Below are 18,144 nucleotides of genomic sequence, written 5' to 3'. Positions count from 1 at the left end.
TGTGTGTGTGTGCACGTGCTTGGCATGATTGTACAAAGGAATTGTGATAGCTTATGGCAGACACAGAAAAATAGTTAAATATACATAAAAATACAAAATTAGGATCAGAAAAATAGAAATTAGATGAGAAAGTCAAGACTAGGTCCAGCAGAGAAATTGAGAGAAATATGCAAAAGAGTTAAAGCCTAACTGAATGACTGAACAAAATTTTGGTTCTCAACTCCCTGGTAGCAAAGTAAGAAAGGTGATAATTCAGTCTGATAATTCTTATTAAAAAGGAAAATACATCTCAGCTCCTCAGGAAAGCAAAGCTTTTATTAGCTCTTTTCTCCAAACAATACAATATCTTTTTTAGCACACTGTAATGTATGTTACCAAAAAACCAAACCAAAATATACATAATAAAAATTTATAGAAAAGATTGAAAAGGCAAGTAAGCCTATATAAAACAAAAGTCATCCATTCTCATGGCTCTGAGAGATAACCACTGCATTCTGGTGTACGTCCTTGTGAGATGTTCCTGTATTCATATTTGCACATAGAAATATGTATTAGTTTGTTTTAGCTTCATAAAAATCCTTTGAGAGATAGACAAAGCAAATATGATAGGATAAATTGAGAAAAATAGTCAATATAATTTTTTATAACATTTTATTAAGATGGAAATTATCAGTGTTTCTAAACAGTAAACAATGCGTAACTGAAGGGTTAAAGGAAGTGCATTTTGGGGCATAATATAAACATAATTTTTACATTGCCTTATTGCCTTAAACAATCTTTGAATAATATTTTACTTCCACTGAATCCTTGTAAAGTAAAGCAAACATTTTTGCATATACTACCTTCTCTTTATCTTTTTGTGCCTTTATCTTTTGTTTGACTTTCAGCAGTTCTGCCTGGGAACTTTATCTTCTGGTGCTATCTCTTGAGCTTTCTTAAGATCAGTCAATGCTTGATCATATTTTTTTTTTTGAGACAGGTTCTATATAGTTTAGCCTGGCCTTGAACTCACTATGTAGCCTAGGATGGCCTGCAACTTACAGTAATCCTCCTGCCTCAGCCTCCTGAGTGCTGGGATTATAGGTGTACACCACTGTGCCTGGCTGGCTTCGATCATATTCTTTTAATCCTTGCCATCCTTGAGCTCTGTGACTCAGTACTTTAGTATTTGCTCTTGAAACAGACCCTCCAAACAACTATCAATTGCTCCCTGCCAATTTAGCACCTGCATTTTGCAAGTACCAATATTCAGTACACAGTTTAAGGCTACAGGCCGCAGCCTGGATCTATCTGCTTCCTTAATAACAGCCTTTAAACTCTCCACAAATCTTAAAACCTTTTTGTCTTTTTGAGCTGCCATTTCCCAGTTCTGAGACTTGAAGAAAGTATTTCCAATGTTTTTTAAGTCTCTTGTTATTAATCAAGTTTTATGTATATGTTTTAAATACGTCTCTGCATCTTCAGGGAAATCTGTATGCCTGCTCCGAGATTCTTCTTTTGGAAATATTCTCTAGTCATCACCTTCTTTCAAGTCTCCACATTCTGCAAACAATGCAAAATTTGGCAGGTTTTGCACTGTTAATTCTACATTTTCTAGTATCCTTGCCACACCTATTCCTTTATTTTATTTTATTTTATTTTTTTCACCTATTCCTTCAATTACTTGACCAAACACCACATATTTCCTATCCAAATGAGGGCTTGGAATTGTGAGAAAGAATTGAGAACCATTTGTATTGTGGCCTGCATTTACCATGCTCAATAAACCCTCACAATTGTGCTTACAATATAATTTTCATCTTCAAATTTCCCACATTTTCTCCACCTGTCCCACTGTGATCTGAGAAGTCTCCACCCTGAATCATAAATTTCTTAATAATTTGATGGAAAGAACAACCTTTGAAATGAAGGGGTTTCCCAGTCGTGGGTCCAATGTCTTTTTGTCCTGTACCTAGTGCACAAAAATTTTCTGCAGTTTTGGGTAAAATATCCATGAACAGTTCTAAAACAATTTGACCAACTTGCTCCCCAGCAATGTCCACATCAAAGAAAACCTAGGGGTTACTTAGGGTTGGAGGGCTTAGCTTGTGGGGTTGGGTGCAACATCTCAGTTTGCAACATCTCAGTTTGCAGACACATGTGGAAGCGGAACTCGGGCACCCTGTGCATGGCTGGCTGCTCAGACTCGAGTGCCTAAATACATTGTAAGCAATCCTGTAGGTGAATGATAAGTAAAAATCCATAGATATTAATAGACCTTTTTCATTTATTGGGCATGCCTAAAGGCCTGGCACTGCACTAAACACTTTTATAAGCTGCTACCTGGTTTTTACAACAGACCTTTCTCAAATTGCTTTATTACCATTTTATAGCTCTGTGAAGATAAACTCAGATCTTGGTTGGTCTAAAAGCTTATATGTTTTCTGTTGCAATGGGTTGCTCTGTCTTTGTAACTACTGCCTGTCTTGTTTTACAGAGGAGTGAACCTTGGCTCTGAGAGATCGACTTACTTTATTTTATCTTAAGCCTAGGTCCGTGAGAGATGGAGCCAGTCTTCTGTCTCAGAGTACTGACCTTGCTCCTGTCCTAAGTATAGCATTCTCAAGAATGTTGCCTTCCAACTTGCTACTATTTCATGCTTCCAAGATATTGCTATTTAAATGCCCGAAGAACACCTGTTCTCATGATTTCTCTAAAAGGTCAATGAGAAAGAACTTGGTTGTATTAGTTCTTGCTTTTATAATTGTCTGCCATCATAATGGTTTCTGTTGCTCCATTTCTGCATATACTGTATGTCCTTGACACTGTGACCCAATGCCATAGGATTGGCCAAAACACTATTTAAGTTACAACCTTCTCTACCATCCATATATATTATTTTGTTTTCTCCTCTGGATGTAAAAAATTAGCAAACCTACCACTTATTAGTTAAATAAGAAGAGATTCATTATTTTAAACTAAATGAGCAATTACAGCAAGAGGAAAATTATCAATGCACACATCAGTGCAGAAATTCCTAGTTTGTGGCAGCCTCAGCTACAAGATTCATGCTTGTTATGGCTTGTGTCTAGATATGCCCCAAAGCCTCATGCAGTCATAGGTGGGGCATTTTCAGAGGTGGCTGGATGTAGTGTGACACTGGGACTGACTCATGGTGCAGTGCTTGGAGCAAGGGCGTTAAGATTAAGGGTGTGAATGTTATCTATTCTAAATAGCCTGGATAAGATATAAGGGATAGGAAGAGCTGTGGTCACCTCTGTTGCTTTGCAGTCTTTTGCCTGATGTGAACTGTTTCTTCTTTGCTATGTGCACTCTACCTTGGAGTCAGTTGATTATGGTCTAAAACCTCTATAAACTGAGGTCAATATACCTTTCCCCCTTTAACTTTGGGCGTCAGGCTTTTTTTGTCTCAGCAATGAGAGAAAAGTAACTAAGACAATGCTTCAGAACTTTCTTTCCTTGAGTACACAGTTCTAGATGGCTGGCTATCCAACCATAGAGCAGTTAAGAAAATGAGTTTTGAATTTAGGGCTTTCTTAGGGAAGTGACATATATAATGACTCAGACTCAGGTCTATATGTATTAGTCAGGTATCTTAGTTACTTTTCTCATTGCTGAGGAAAAAAAATACCTGGCATCCAAAGTTAAAGGAGGAAAGATTTATTGTAGCTCATAGTTTGTAGAGGTTTCAGTATATAGTTGGCTGGCTCCAAGGCAGGGTGGCACGGCAGAGGGGCATCACAGAGGACAAATACTTCATGGCAGCAGAAGGCAGCAAAGCAGCAAAGTAGCAAAGAAGCAGTAAGCAACAAGTGATAATAGCAGCCCTCTTTCTGTCTCTTATATTCTATCCAGGAGACATGCTCTTAGGCTGGGTAGTACTCATACTCAGGGTGGGTCTTCTCATTATCCACCCCCAGAACTAAACTATGTCAGACCAATCAGCTGACTGACTTAATAATCACACATCTGCATCCCAGTATCACATACTTAATCCTAGCATCACACACACTAGATCTACCCACCTCTGAAAAATCCTGTATCTGCAATAGGCTTTCAGGGAACATCTAGACGCAAGCCACAACCTCAGGTTTCTCATTTTTTTCAAGTTTTTATATAGCCAGTTATTAATTTCTTAGATCAGGCTTAGCAGATATTTTTATTTGAAATATGGTAAGGTAGACAAGATGGTTAGGTCAGTTTTAGGCAAATAATTTAGTTGGCATGGAAAAGCGCAGGCTATGGCAGTGACACATTCCTTATTGATAGTGCCTTTATAAGCAGTATCAGTTGGTTTTCCATTACCATAACAAAATATCTGAGGCTGGGTTAACTTATAAAGACAAGAGATTTACTTAGCTCATAATTTTGGAGGTGGAATGTCCAAACAGCATGGCATTAGTCCTCGTGAGGGCCTCTTTTGCTGCATCATGTCATGGCAGATGGCATCATAATGGGGCAGTGTGAGAAAGGGATTACATGGTGAGACTGAAAACCAGAGAACAATTCAGGGTTTTTTTCTTTTGTGTTACTGGTGATTGAACTCAGACTCTCATGCATGGTAGACCAGTAAGTGATGTATCACTGAATTACATCTCTATCCTTTTTAATTTTGTGATAGAGTCTGTTAAGTTGCCCAGACTGGTCTCAAAGTTGCAATCTTCCTGACTTTGCATCCTAAGTAGCTGGTATTACAGGCATATGCCACCACATTGGACTATCTTGCTGTTTATTTTTATTTTTTTGTACCAGGAATTGAACTCAGGACCCTGAGCTTGCCAGGCAGGCACTTAGCTATATCCCTGGTTGCTTTTAAAAAACGCTCTAGGGAGCCATAAGTTCCACATAAATTCCTTCTGTAGTTGTTATCCCCACTGACCCAATAACCTCCCAGTAGGTGCCACCTCTTAAAGGGGCCACCACCACTTAACATCACCATACTGGGGCTCAACTTTTCAACACATGAACCCTTGGGTGAAAAATCACATCCAAACAATAACACCAGCTCTACTGAGAAAAAATATTATAGCATAATCCAAAGAATAGGAGTCTAGAGGAACCTATTATTTTTTGTTATTGTTGCTCCTGATATTTTGCTGAGATTAAAGTATCTTTTTTGGCTTTGATCCAGGGCAGGAAAAACCTATTTATTATACCAAATGTTGAGCTCATGTAAGGTGAATATGTGTGCCTAGTGGGTTATTCTCCCAACCCTAACCTGTATGGGCACAAAGTCTGTGGCCAGAGTCCTGGTAGACATTCCTGCATGGGAGATGGGGAGGCTAGAGTGGGAAGTTCTGACCAGAGGTTGGTAGATCAAGGAACAGGCTAAACTCAGTCAAGGTTAGGTTTGACGCAGCAGGAAACTGAGATGTGGAGTTCCAGAAAGGAAGCAGGAAAAGGGCAACTTTGGGAGGTCCTACAGGATTCTGTGTATGTGTGTTATGAACTAGTTGTGGTGTGACACAATGTGTGGATGGGCTTTGTTTAGAGTGGCCAGGAAAGGGCATAGTACATCCTTGAGCTTTTTCCTCTTTTAAAGATTTATTCTACTCCCTAAGTCTTGCAGTCACAAAAGGGATAATGAAGTGTGTGCTCTCTTTGGAAGGAAAGAAAAAAGCTCATAGAATTAAAAGGTCAGTCCTAATCTTCAAGCAGGGAGCAGAGATGCACATATGGAGTGCCCTGAAAACTCAAGAAGACCCTATGTTTAGGAAGGTGTTCCTTTGTTTTCTCTTCGACATTGTAGTACAGTAGAAATAACACTGACTTCCTATTTGGGCAGAACCAGCTTTGAATCATGGCTCCAGCAGTGATTGATTTGAACCTAGTTTTCTCATCCATAAAGTGTGGGGATGATTAATTTCCTTCTCAGCAGGTTGTTGGGAGAATGAAATGAGAGTAAGTATTCATAAAGTGTCTAGCACAGCACTGGCATTGGGTGATGTTTGATAAATCTGTTTTTGTGTGAGACAGAGCAGCTCCTAATGAGAATACAGAGGCTGGCTGCAGAGATCTGTCAGTCCATCAGCTTGCTTGGCTCCCCATGCCAAGCCAAGTGAGCCATGTTAGTCATCCCTGGGGTGGGAGCTGTGGAGAAGGAAACTTATCCATCACACCTGGGCATGGTGGGAGGTGCGGAGGAGAAATATTAGATCTGCTCTCTGCTTGAAGTCTGTGGGCCTGTGATGGATGTGTGTGTATGCGAACAAGTAGACCATATCTCAGAACTGCATATTGACAGGTAAAAAAGGAGGAGCAGACTAAAGCTCCTTCAGCTGAGGCCATTAGGAAAGGAGTGGATGGAAAGAAGGTGGGTTCAGTGCAAATCTTGAATATGGGTGTGTGAATACAGGGCAGAGGATATATGCAAAGGGGCTTTGCTGGGATGCTAATGCCCTGAAATGTGGAGAAACTGGTCAGATGAAATACAAGATTGGCGTTGGAAGGGAGAAGGATGGAGGAGTGTCGGGCTCTGGATGATTTCAATTTAGAAATCTGCTAGTAGTGTGGTCAGGTGAAGTGGAAAAGATAGACACGCCTGGGTGCAAAACTTCATATTTGGAGAAAATTTGGCCAAAGAGATTCACCTCCATGATTCTGCGTATCTTTAAAATGTGTTTAGTGATAGTGCCACTTATGAGGTTAAGTGAACAGATATAATCTGGCACATTGTGGATATTCAGAAAGTAGTGACAGTGGACCTCCAAAATTCACAGGCATTACATTCCTGGAGCACCTGCAAATTGTGAAAAACTGCAAATTTAAGATATGATCAGAAAAATGCCTATATATGCCTATTTTTTATAGTTTAAACCCTAAATATGCTATGTGTCCTGCAGTTGCATAATTAATTTAATAAAATAATGTATTAATAGAGCCTTAGAAGGTGCAGGGTACAAGGTGTTTTGGCGGCATCTTAGGGATATTAGAGCTTTAAGAAGAACAAAACTGAGAACACTTGAGATAGCTACATGTGGTACAGCGACTTGTTATAATGCGGCAATGCTGGTGCATCTGCTGGGATGGGTTACAGGGCAGCAACCAATCAGCAGCGAGGAGTACTGAATAACGCTCTTGGATTGGCTACTTGCAAACCTCCCACCAACTAAACCAAACGAAACCAAACAAAACCAAAAATACCCAAAAAACAATGGCAGAGGATATTTGTGGTTTCTGTGAAATTGCAGGCGTTTCTCCAATTATTAGTTAGGTTCTAAGGAAAAATCCATGAATGACTGAGGCTGTGAACTTTGAACCATGACTTTGTGGGGTTATGCTCTATTATTATCATTGCAAGTATTAACTACTATATTTGTATTACACAAATCTTCCTACTTTAGGATGTAGCTTTCAGTGTTCTATGAGCTAATCACATTGTATATGGAAGGAAGGGATAAAGAATTGTAAGAAAGATAGTGTAGTGTTAGCAAAGGGGTCTGGACTTGCAGAAAATGAATATTTTGTGTGTTAGTTACTCATATATAGAGCTATGGTTCTTTGTTAGCATCTAGGGACACCAAATTAAAAATCTTTAGATTATACATTTACCAGCACTTTACACGTTTGAACTTTTGTTCACATGGAGCCATAACTTGTGGAATTTCAAGGCATTCATCACCTCAGTCTTCACCCTCTATGTGAAGTGAAACAAGCCACAGCATATAAACATGACCACCCAGCCAACATAGTCACAGTAATAAAGTCTCTGTACACAATTTAAGGGCGCATCCTTAAGTCCCTCTTCTGGTTATTACTCAGGAGGTATTGCTCCTAAAGGGAATAGTGTTTATGGGACAATTTGGGTTTGCTAAGAACAAGTGGCTGGCTAAGCTCACTTGTTTTCTTTTACCCTGCTAAGAAGGTTGCTGGAATACATGCCAGGAAACTGCACAGATATAGGAAGTAATCTGTCAAAACATGTCAGGATGTCCTTGAGGACCAAAGGAAACTAGGCTGTCACAGTTGATTTATACCTGGTAATCAAGTGTATCCAGAATGGGATTTATACTTGTCTCAGAGAAAACTTTCTTTCCTGAAATGAGATATTGCTGTTGGAGTTCAGGTTGAAGATGATCAAGCCTGTGATTACTGAACATTTATGATACATTTTCTGTGATATTGCAACTGAGGTGCTTAACTCAACATGCAGTAGAGGAAGCCCCCTTGTACTCTTTGTATGAAGGAATCTTTGTCAGATAACAAAGCATCTGACCTTTCTCTGAGTGCTAGGCATTGCAAGAGAGGAAGGGGGACAGGAATCAGACCACTGGACACATTTTAGAGAAACCTAAGGTTCAAGGAGGTTAGAGAACTAATCCAGGGTCAAATGGTTAGTTTTTCATTTGGAAGCCTACATTGCTTCCTTCCTTTCACCATGTTATACTCTGTTCTTGGGTTGTAAGGCACTACTGTTCAGTCTCATACATTTTTAAAAATTTATTTTAAAAATAAAAGAAGGAAAACATTAACAAATAGACATCCATTTACAAAACAGCATAAGAAAAATACAAACCATACAGAGTTATTGGTAGGAAATTAACAATGGTAGGAAAGTGGTAGGAAATTAACAATGGTTGTTGCAAGAAATTTGGGGAATTATGATTATCCAACTGTGGCACCCTGTGGTCTTTTTTTTTTGGATACCAGGAATCGAACTCAAGAGCCTGTGCTTACCAGGCAGGTCCTGTGCTACTGAGCCATATCCCCAGCCAGTGTTCAGTCTCATCTAGATGTGGCTAGATAGTAACACAGATGCAAAGGCTTAGGAGTCTCAAGAATTTTACTGCCAATATTCAGATTCAGTTGGCTTTTTGTGGGAAAAATGTCATACTGCTGATGGGCAGAAACCAGAGAAGAGAAAAGTTTAGAACAAGTGGCTGGAACAATGTGTTTAGAACAATGTGAAATAAACAGATGCAAAACACGATAACATAGTGAAAGGAAGGAAGCAATGTGGGCTTCCAAATGAAAAACTAACCATTTGACCCTGGATTAGTTCTCTAACCTCCTTGAACCTTAGGTTTCTCTAAAATGTGTCCAGTGGTCTGATTCCTGTCCCCCTTCCTCTCTTGCAATGCCTAGCACTCAGAGAAAGGTCAGATGCTTTGTTATCTGACAAAGATTCCTTCATACAAAGAGTGCAAGGGGGCTTCCTCTACTGCATGTTGAGTTAAGCACCTCAGTTGCAATATCACAGAAAATGTATCATAAATGTTCAGTAATCACAGGCTTGATCATCTTCAACCTGGAGTAGAGGCAAATAACACATTAATGGTAAGAGAGTTCATTCATTCAGCCAGTCACTCATCACTTATCTGGTGCCAGGCCTGTGCTGAGCACTTAGGGTACAGATGTGAAGATTAACCTGTCTCTGCCACAAGAACACACAGCCTGATGTGGAGATGGTGACAACTCAGTGTGGCAGTTGTTTCATATAAGAGCAAGTCAAATCACATTGGTGGCTTGCTTAGAACCATTCACTGGCTTCACATTTGAACTTTTCACAGGCCTGATTTTGCCAGACTGTGTTTCTTTCATCACTCATATTTTAATTCAGAAGGCATCTATAAGGAAAAAATACAGAAAGTCCACCTGTCCTCCCTTCTCAAATACACACAGGTAGCTGGATCCTGGAACAGAAGCACAGGCCAATAGTTAATTGTACCCAGAAGATATTTCTGAAAAGGACACAATAATTAAGGAAGTTTCCATACTAGCAACAAAGCTATCCAATATAATAAACCAGTAAACCTCAGCACAGAAAACAATGAAAAAATAGAAATATGAGAAGACAAGGCAACAAAATGTCTCAAAATTTCCAGTTCCTCCAAAGCCAATGGGAGGGAAATCAAGGGGATGGACATCAAAAACCACACAGCAGAAATATCTGATGGTATCAGTGGAGGTAACAAAACAGATTAATAAAATGCTTGGAGAATTCAAAGTAGGGATAGCTATGCAGATAATGACCCTAATGGAACAAATGACCATTGAGTCTAAAACAATCTAATGGAGGAAATAAACAGATGCAAAACACGAATGCCTTTCATAGAAAAGAACTGGAGTCCATAAAAAGGTTCCAAAAAATAAATCCAGGAGACTAAAAGTATGATTAAAAGTATGGGCAGCAGAAGTGACCAGTGTGAGCATAGAGTGTCAGATCTAGAAGACAGAGCTATGGTTGGTGATCAATTAAAGAGAAATACCTTAAAAACAAGAGAACATGGAAAAAGGATCAGCAGCTGCTAAATGACTCCAGAATAACCCTTAGGTAAATTGAAATTAGTGAAAAATCAAAAGACAGCACAAAGAATATAAAAAACCTGTTTACAGTAGTAATAGCAGAAAACATCCCAAACATGGAAAAATAATTTAACATACAGATAAGTGAAGCACACAGAACTCCAAGTAGCCACAATGAGAAAAAACAAAAACAAAAATGAAAAACCACTCCACATCACATCATAATTTAAATACCAGAAGTATAACACAAGAACAGAAGCTTAAAAGCTGTTAGAGAAAAGAAATAAATCACTTATTAAGGAAAACCCATCAGAATTATAGCAGACTTCTCACCATGGAACTTAAAGGCAAGGCTAATCTCTTTAATGAACATAGATGCAAGATACTGACAAGCAGAATATAACAACTCATCAAAAAGATCATACACCATGACCAAATAGGCTTCATCTCAGGGATGCAAGGATGGTTTGATGTATATAAATCAATAAATGTAATACATCACATAAACAGAAGCTAGGACAAAAATCACATGATCATCTCAATAGATGCAGAAAAAGTCTTTGACAAAATATAACAGTCATTCATGATAATAACCCTGAAGAAAAAATAGGGATAGTAAGACCTTATAGCAATCTGATAAAAGCCATTTATGACAAATCTACTGCCAACATCATATTAAATGGGGAGAGCTTGAAAGCTTTTCGTCTGAAATAACGAAAAAGACAAGTATATCCATTATTACCATTCTTGTTTAATATAGGCCTCAAAACATTAGCCAGAGGAATCAGGGAAGAGAAAGAAAAAAAAAGTGATATGTGAGGCAAAGAAGTAGTCAAATTATCATTATTAGCAGCTGACATAACTCTTTGTAGAGAAGACTAAAAAATTCCACCAAATGACCCTTAGAATTAATAACCAAATTAAGCAATGTTGGGGCTGTGGGTTTAGCTCAACAGCACAGCACCTGCCTGACAAGTGTGAAGTTGTGAGTTTGATTCCTGGTACCAGAAAACAAACAAACAAACAAACAAACAAAAAAAACAAAAAAAATTAAGCAATGTAGCAGGATACAAAATAAACACAAAAATTGACAGTGTTCCTATGCACTAATAATGTATTCACTGAGAAAAAAATTAGGAAAACAATGCCATTCACAGTAAAATCAAAAAACAGGAATTCACCTAACCACGTAACTGAAAGACCTCTACAATGAAAATTGCATCACTCTAAAAAAGGAGATGAAAGAGGACATCAGAAAATGGAAAGACATCCCCCATACCTGGACAGGCAGAACCAATATTATCATATTTTGATTAAAGTGACTATACTTCCAAAACTGATACATAGATTTAATGCAATCCCATTAAAATACCAACAAGACTTCTCACAGATCTAGAGAAAACAATCTAAAATACATATGGAAGAGATGAGACTCAGAATAGCAAAAGCAATGCTGGGTAATAAGCAAAGCAGGAGGCATTACCATCCCAAATTTGAAGGTATATTACAAAGCTACAGTGATTAAATAGCATATACTGGCAGAAAAACAGGCATATGGGTCAATGAAACAGAAGAAGCATAAAACGTCAGGCACAGTCAGCTATTTGATTGACAAAGGGGTCAGAACATACACTGGAGGATAGATAGCCTCTTTAATAAATGGTGCTGGGAAAATCAGATATCCATATGTAGAAGACTGAGTCTAGACCCATATATTTCACCATATACTAAACTCAGATTTAAATGGATCAAAGGTCTAAATGCTAAAACAGAAATAACCTGCCAAAGACTTTCTGAACAGAACACCAATGGTACAACAAGTAATACCAAAAGTCAACAAATGGTATAATATCAAATTAAAAAGTTCCTGAACAGCAAAGAAAACAACAGTGAAGAGACAACCTACAGAATGGGAAAAAAATTTGCCAGCTATTTGGACAGAGTACTAACATCTAGAGTATATGAACAACTAATATATATATATATATATATATATATATATATATATATATATATATATCTCCTGTTGATACATTGTGTCAACTTGAGGAGTCTAGAAGCTTAACTAAGTAGCTCAGCAGTTATACATCCTGGGGTGAAAAGGACACGCCCTTGCTGCTCTAGGATGTTATTCATTATGTCAATTTGAGAAGTTTAAAAGTTCAACTTTAAACTTTAAAGTGATTCAGCAGGGAGCCAGGATCCTTACTTTTTTTTTTTCCAGTTTTGGTTTTTCTCTAGTACCGGGAATCAAACTCATGACCTTGCACTTGCCAGGCAGGTGCTGTGCCGCTGAGCTAAATCCCCAGCCCCTCCAGGGTCCTTATTTTGTGAACATCCTCAGCTGTGGAAAGGGAGGGCACAGAGATAGTGTGGTTGTGGGCAGATAGCTGATAAACAATATGAAGTAAAAGAGACTTGCTTCCCCCCCAGCTTTTTGCTCTTGCTGCTTTTGCTGTCTTGTGCTATGTTGAAGTGTTGCCCCTGTGCCATGCCATCCTGCCTTGGAGCCAGCTGATTATAGACTGAAACCTCCACAAACTGTAAGCTAAATAAACCTTTCCTTAATTTTGGGCCTTGGGTATTTTGTCTCAGAAATGAGAGAAAAGTAACCAAGCCATCCCCCCCCCAAAAAAGACCTAGTCAATGTTCACTTCAGTTAGCTTAGCTGTGTATTAACTGTCTTAACATGTAAACATCAGTAATGAAACCAAAATAAAGTGTTTGCACAGATACCAAAAAAAAAAAAAAGACCTAGTCAAGAATGGGCAACTGAAGTGAACAGACACTTCACAGAAGTACAAATGGCTAATAAATGCATGAAAAAATATTCAAAATTGCTAGCCATCAGAGAAATGAAAATTGAGGCAGCATTGAGCTACCATCTTATTTTGGAAAGAATGGCTATCATCAAGAAATAAAACAATTACAACTACGATGAGGATATGGGGGAAAAGGTACACTACAGTCTTGGTGGGAATGTAAACTAGTACAACTTCTATGGAACTCTGTGTGGAGATACCTCAAAAAAACTAAAATTAGAAATTCCATTTGACTCAACTATTTCCCTTCTAGTATCTTCCTGAAAGAGTTAAAGACATCATATTACAGTGATAAATTATAATAAATAATAATTAATACTGTCTTGGTTACTTTTCTCTCAATGCTGAGACCAAATACCCAACACCCGAAATGAAGGAAGGAAAGGTTTATTTATCTCTCAGTTTGTGGAGGTTTCAGTCCATACTTGGCTGGTTCCAAGGTAGAGTGACACATGGCAAAGGGCAAACGTGTGATGTTGATGGCGGCAGAAAACAGCAAAGGCAACAAAAGCAAAAGGGAGGCGTGGCAGAGAAGAGCAAGCCTCTTTTCCTCCCTTATATTGTAAGCAGCAGGTGTGTAGCATTCACATAATCTCCATGCCCTCCTCTTGCACAGGCTCAGGATGAATACAAAGTAAGGACCCTGGCCCCCTGCTCAGTGACTCATTTAACCTTCTAAACTTCTCACCTTGACACAGTGAACAACTTCCTAGAGCCGGAAAGGCATGTCCTTTTCACCCCAGGTTGCAGAACTGCTGAGTTACTTAGCTAAGCTTCTAGATTCAAGTTGACACAATGTATCAATCATAACAAATAACCATGTTTATGGCAGCACAATTTATAACAGCTAAATCTTGGACATGGCTTATATGTTAATCAACAGTTGAATGCATAAAGAAATGTGGTATTTATATACAAAAGAGCACTACTCTGCCATAAATAAAGATAAACTTGAGGCATCTGTAGTTAAACTGATGCACTTTGAAAATATAATATTAAATAAAATACACCAGCCACACAAGCTTAAATGGTTTCTCACCTAAAAAATAAAGAGCAAAATGGAAGATAGATAAATAGGTAGGAAATTCTTTTTCAAATAGATTTGGAAAAAAGAAGGGGGAAGGAAGGAAAGGGGATAGAAAAAAAAGGAAATGACAAAAAATGAAAAGAGTTTTTGTTGTTGTTAATTTTTGATACTAGGAAATGAACTTAGGACCTTGTGCTTGCCTTTGAGACAGGTCTCACTTTGTAGTTCAGACTGGCCATGGACTCACTGTGTAGTACGGGCCAACCTCGAACTCAACATGGTGATCCTCCTGCCTCAGCCTCTTGAGTGCTGGAATCACAGGTGTGCAACACCACACTCAGCAGAAAACAGAGCTTTTGCAAAAGGGAAAGCAGCCACGAATTGGAAGGACCAGGGAGGCAGTGGAGGAGTAGGGGAAAAAAGAAAAGGAAAAGAATTAAGATGTACTATGTATATGTACAGGTGTCCCAAAATAAATGTAATCATTATGTACTGCAAGCATGTACTTATAAAGAAAAAAATAATAACTTTATTGATATATAATGCACAAACTGTGGTAGGCTGTATAATAGTCTTCAAAGATGTATAGCCTATCCCTGGAATCTATGTATCTGTTATCTTACCTAGTAAGAACAACTTTGTATACGTGATTAAGACATGTAGATGTAGTGATTATCCCGTGGGTCCAGTGTAGTGGGTTCTTATAGGAGGGAGCAGGAGGACAAATGTCAGTGAGAGAATGGAAATGTGATATGGCTGGAATCTAGGGGATGCATTTTACTGGTGCAGTAAGTGGCCTAAAGAATCGGGAATAAACAAGGAAACATATTCTCCCTTGGGCTTCCAGAAGGAATACAGTGCCAATAACTTGATTTTAGGTTTTGACCTCTAGACTAAGAAAATAAGTTGGTACATTTGAAGTTTTTAAGTATGTGACAGTTTGTTATAACACAGTAAGAAATTAAGGCACAGGTCATACAATTCAATGGAGTTTTTTGCACATAGGTTGAGTGAGTCCATAAAAATTCACATGCTGCAAGTTTAGTCCCCAGTGTGGTGATGTTGAGGGTTGGTGCAGCCATTAGGAGGTGGGGCCCGGTGGAAGGCAATTAGGTCACCAAGGCACTATCTTTGGAAAGATTAATGTAGTTTTGTAGGTCCTTAGTTAGTTCCTTTGAGAATGAATGATTGTAAAAATGGTTAGCTGAAGCAGAAGAACAAAATAAGGGATCATTCTGGAGGCGAGGTCTAGGCCAGTGATGGTAAAGCCTGTAGAGACCAAGTGCCCAAACTGCGACCCAAAACCCACTTACTTGTTGCAAAGTATCAACACTGCAATTACACCTGAGTATTGCTGTGTTAATTTAGGAAAAACAATTCATACATTAACATCCTTTGTCTTAAAAGAAAAGCACAATAACACACATGACATAGGTTCACCACCACTGGTCTAGGGATCTTTTACCTGATTTCTGACTCTCTCTCTCTCTCTCTCTCTCTCTCTCTCTCTCTCTCTTTTTCCAGTACCAGGAATCAAACTCAGGACCTTCTGCTTGTCAGACAGAAGGCGCTTGTGCCGCTGAGCTATATCCCTGGCTGTGACTCTCTTTTTCACAAACATTGATTAAAAATCATTCCTCTGGAGGGGGTAGAGTAACAGAAAGAGGATCCCCCACATCACAGGTGATTTAGAAAACAGAAAAATATCTCTTAGAGTCAAGCCTGATTTCAGCCACGGAACAGTGAAGTTCCTTACCGAGGATGTAGTCTCTCTCATCATTTGAGCACTCATTTGTCTTAGCCAGCTGAGCGCTGAAAATGCTCACTAGCCTAGAGTTCCAGACCTGCATCCCAGAGCCATGGAACAGTTGCAATGAGCTCTTGAAGAAGGGGGCTTACAAAGAGAAAGGAAAACACTTAAAGAGAGCTTTTCCCTTTCCAAACTCTAATATTTCAGCAGATAACATGTAATTTAACTCAATTCTCTATTACCAAACCCCCCACAGAGGGTTCAGATCTCCTAACTGGCAATATGACACATGGATGCAAAAGAAAGACAAGAATATTCTGCAGTTGAGGACCTCTGGGATGACCAGTGTTCTCTGTGGAACCAAAGGCCATGAGTCCAAAAATTCAGGGCTTTTATTGGTATCAATCAGTGAGGTGGGTGGGGGTCACAGCAGAGTGCTAGAGAAGAGAAACTTTGTGTTGGAGACCACTACAAAGTGGCTCTGAACTGGATTTACTATCAACAAACTGGCTTTCCGTGCTTACTTGTGAGTTGTCTAAAGCTTAGGCACCTTGTTTGGGGATGGGCAGGGGACTCAGTAAGTAAACCCCTGAGAGTCCCTGGTCACCCTGAGGCCTGTATTGGCCTGTGAAGCTGGGACTCCTCAAAGGACAAGATAAGGCCACAGCTGAGGACGTCTGGCTCCAACCCCTATTAACTACAAGCAGACTTCAGCTGCAGGCTCCACATTCCTACAATAAATACCAACCTAAAGATAAGGTAGTTCTCCTGACTGACATAATTTACTACTTGGGAAAATTCTCCCAAAGTCCTGTGAGAGTCCCACATTTTCTTTTTTCTTTCTTTCTTTTTGTTTTTGGTCTTTTTGAGACACAGGGTCTCTCTATGCAGTTCAGGCTGGCCTTGAGCTCACTTTGTAGCCCAGCTGGCCTCAAACTTGCAACGATCCTCCTGCCTCAGCCTCCTGAGTGCTGGGTTTACAGGTGTGCGCCACCACGCCTGGCTCTCCCGCATTTTCTTGAGTTATCTTCCTCCTTTGTTTGAAAACCAAATAAATAGGGGCTGCCCAGAGAAGTCTTTGTCTAAATTCAGAGAATATGGAAACTGTAAGAGAGTTAGTCCCTCCTGGAGCCCTGAAATCGTTTCAATTGTCTCATTTATTTAAGCCTTCACCGTCCACTTGCTTGGGAGATTGTGGGCCTGTTCAGCCTGCAATAACTAAGGGTTATTTAACCTGACAAATTTGCAGGCATTGGCTATAAGAAGAAACAATAATTTTGTACCAGGCACAGAGGCCTCCAATTAAGAATGCAACGGATACCTTGATGTATGCAAGGCTGGCACCTTTACTACCAGGAAGGTATAATTCTTTTTGAGTCTCGTGGTCTCAGCTGAGATATTATCTCATGTCTTACCCCTGGAATCTCACAGGCTCTTGCTCAAGCCCCCATTCCAGCCATCAATAGGGAGGCAATTCTCATCCTCATGCTGCAATGAGACACCAGCTGGACTTGACATTCTCTTAGCCAATTAAGGAAACATCTGGTTCAATATAGCCAGCTCTGCATGTCTCAGTGAATAGAGCTGAAGGAAAGGTCAGGGAAAGATAGAGGCAAGGGGCTTCCTTTCTCAGGAGAACAAAGGATGATCTCCCACACTTTATTACCTATATAACTTAACTAGTTACAACTTCAACTAGGTTCAACCCTTAAAGTTCTCAGTATCGATCCTACTAATTCCATATCCTTGAAAGATTGGAATTTTGATTTACATTTTCCTAATAATGATTGTTCTAATTATTTTGTGTGGATAGATTCATTAGGGTTTCCTGCATAAAATATATCATCTGACAATGCAGATCATTTTATTTCTTAATTTCCAGTTTGGATGTTTTAATTAACTAATTAATTGTGTTGTTCTTGTTAAGACTTTCAGTATTACTTTCAACAGAAGGGGTAAAACAGGCCTCCTTGTAAGTGATTCTAAAAAATAGCTTTCAGTCTTTAAGCATTTAATATGTTAGTGGTACAATTTTTATTCATGGCCTTTATTATGTTGAGGTAGTTATCTTCTACTCCTAGTTTGTTCAGTGCTAGCTTTTTAAGTGCTTTTTTTTGCATCAACTGAGATCATCATGTAGCTTTTTTACTCCACTTCGTTAATGTGGAGAATTACATTAATTGACTTTTGCATACTTAAACATCCTTGCATTTGAAGAATAAATCCTATGTGCTCAGGATGTACAAGCACTTTATTTTGCTTTTTTTACTTTAAAGAAAAGAAAAACAATAAAAACAGTG

At 39.0% G+C, this 18,144-nt stretch overlaps 1 pseudogene; it reads right to left on the bottom strand.

The window, feature by feature from the left end:
* Nucleotides 1-767: 767 nt before the first annotated feature.
* On the bottom strand, nt 768-2,106 carry LOC102026608 (annotated as a pseudogene).
* Between the last annotated feature and the right edge of the window lie 16,038 nt (nt 2,107-18,144).

Source organism: Chinchilla lanigera, unplaced genomic scaffold, assembly GCF_000276665.1.
Source record: "Chinchilla lanigera isolate Chin_1 unplaced genomic scaffold, ChiLan1.0 scaffold00007, whole genome shotgun sequence".
Lineage (NCBI taxonomy): Eukaryota > Metazoa > Chordata > Mammalia > Rodentia > Chinchillidae > Chinchilla > Chinchilla lanigera.
This window is presented reverse-complemented; position numbering and strand designations above follow the sequence as displayed.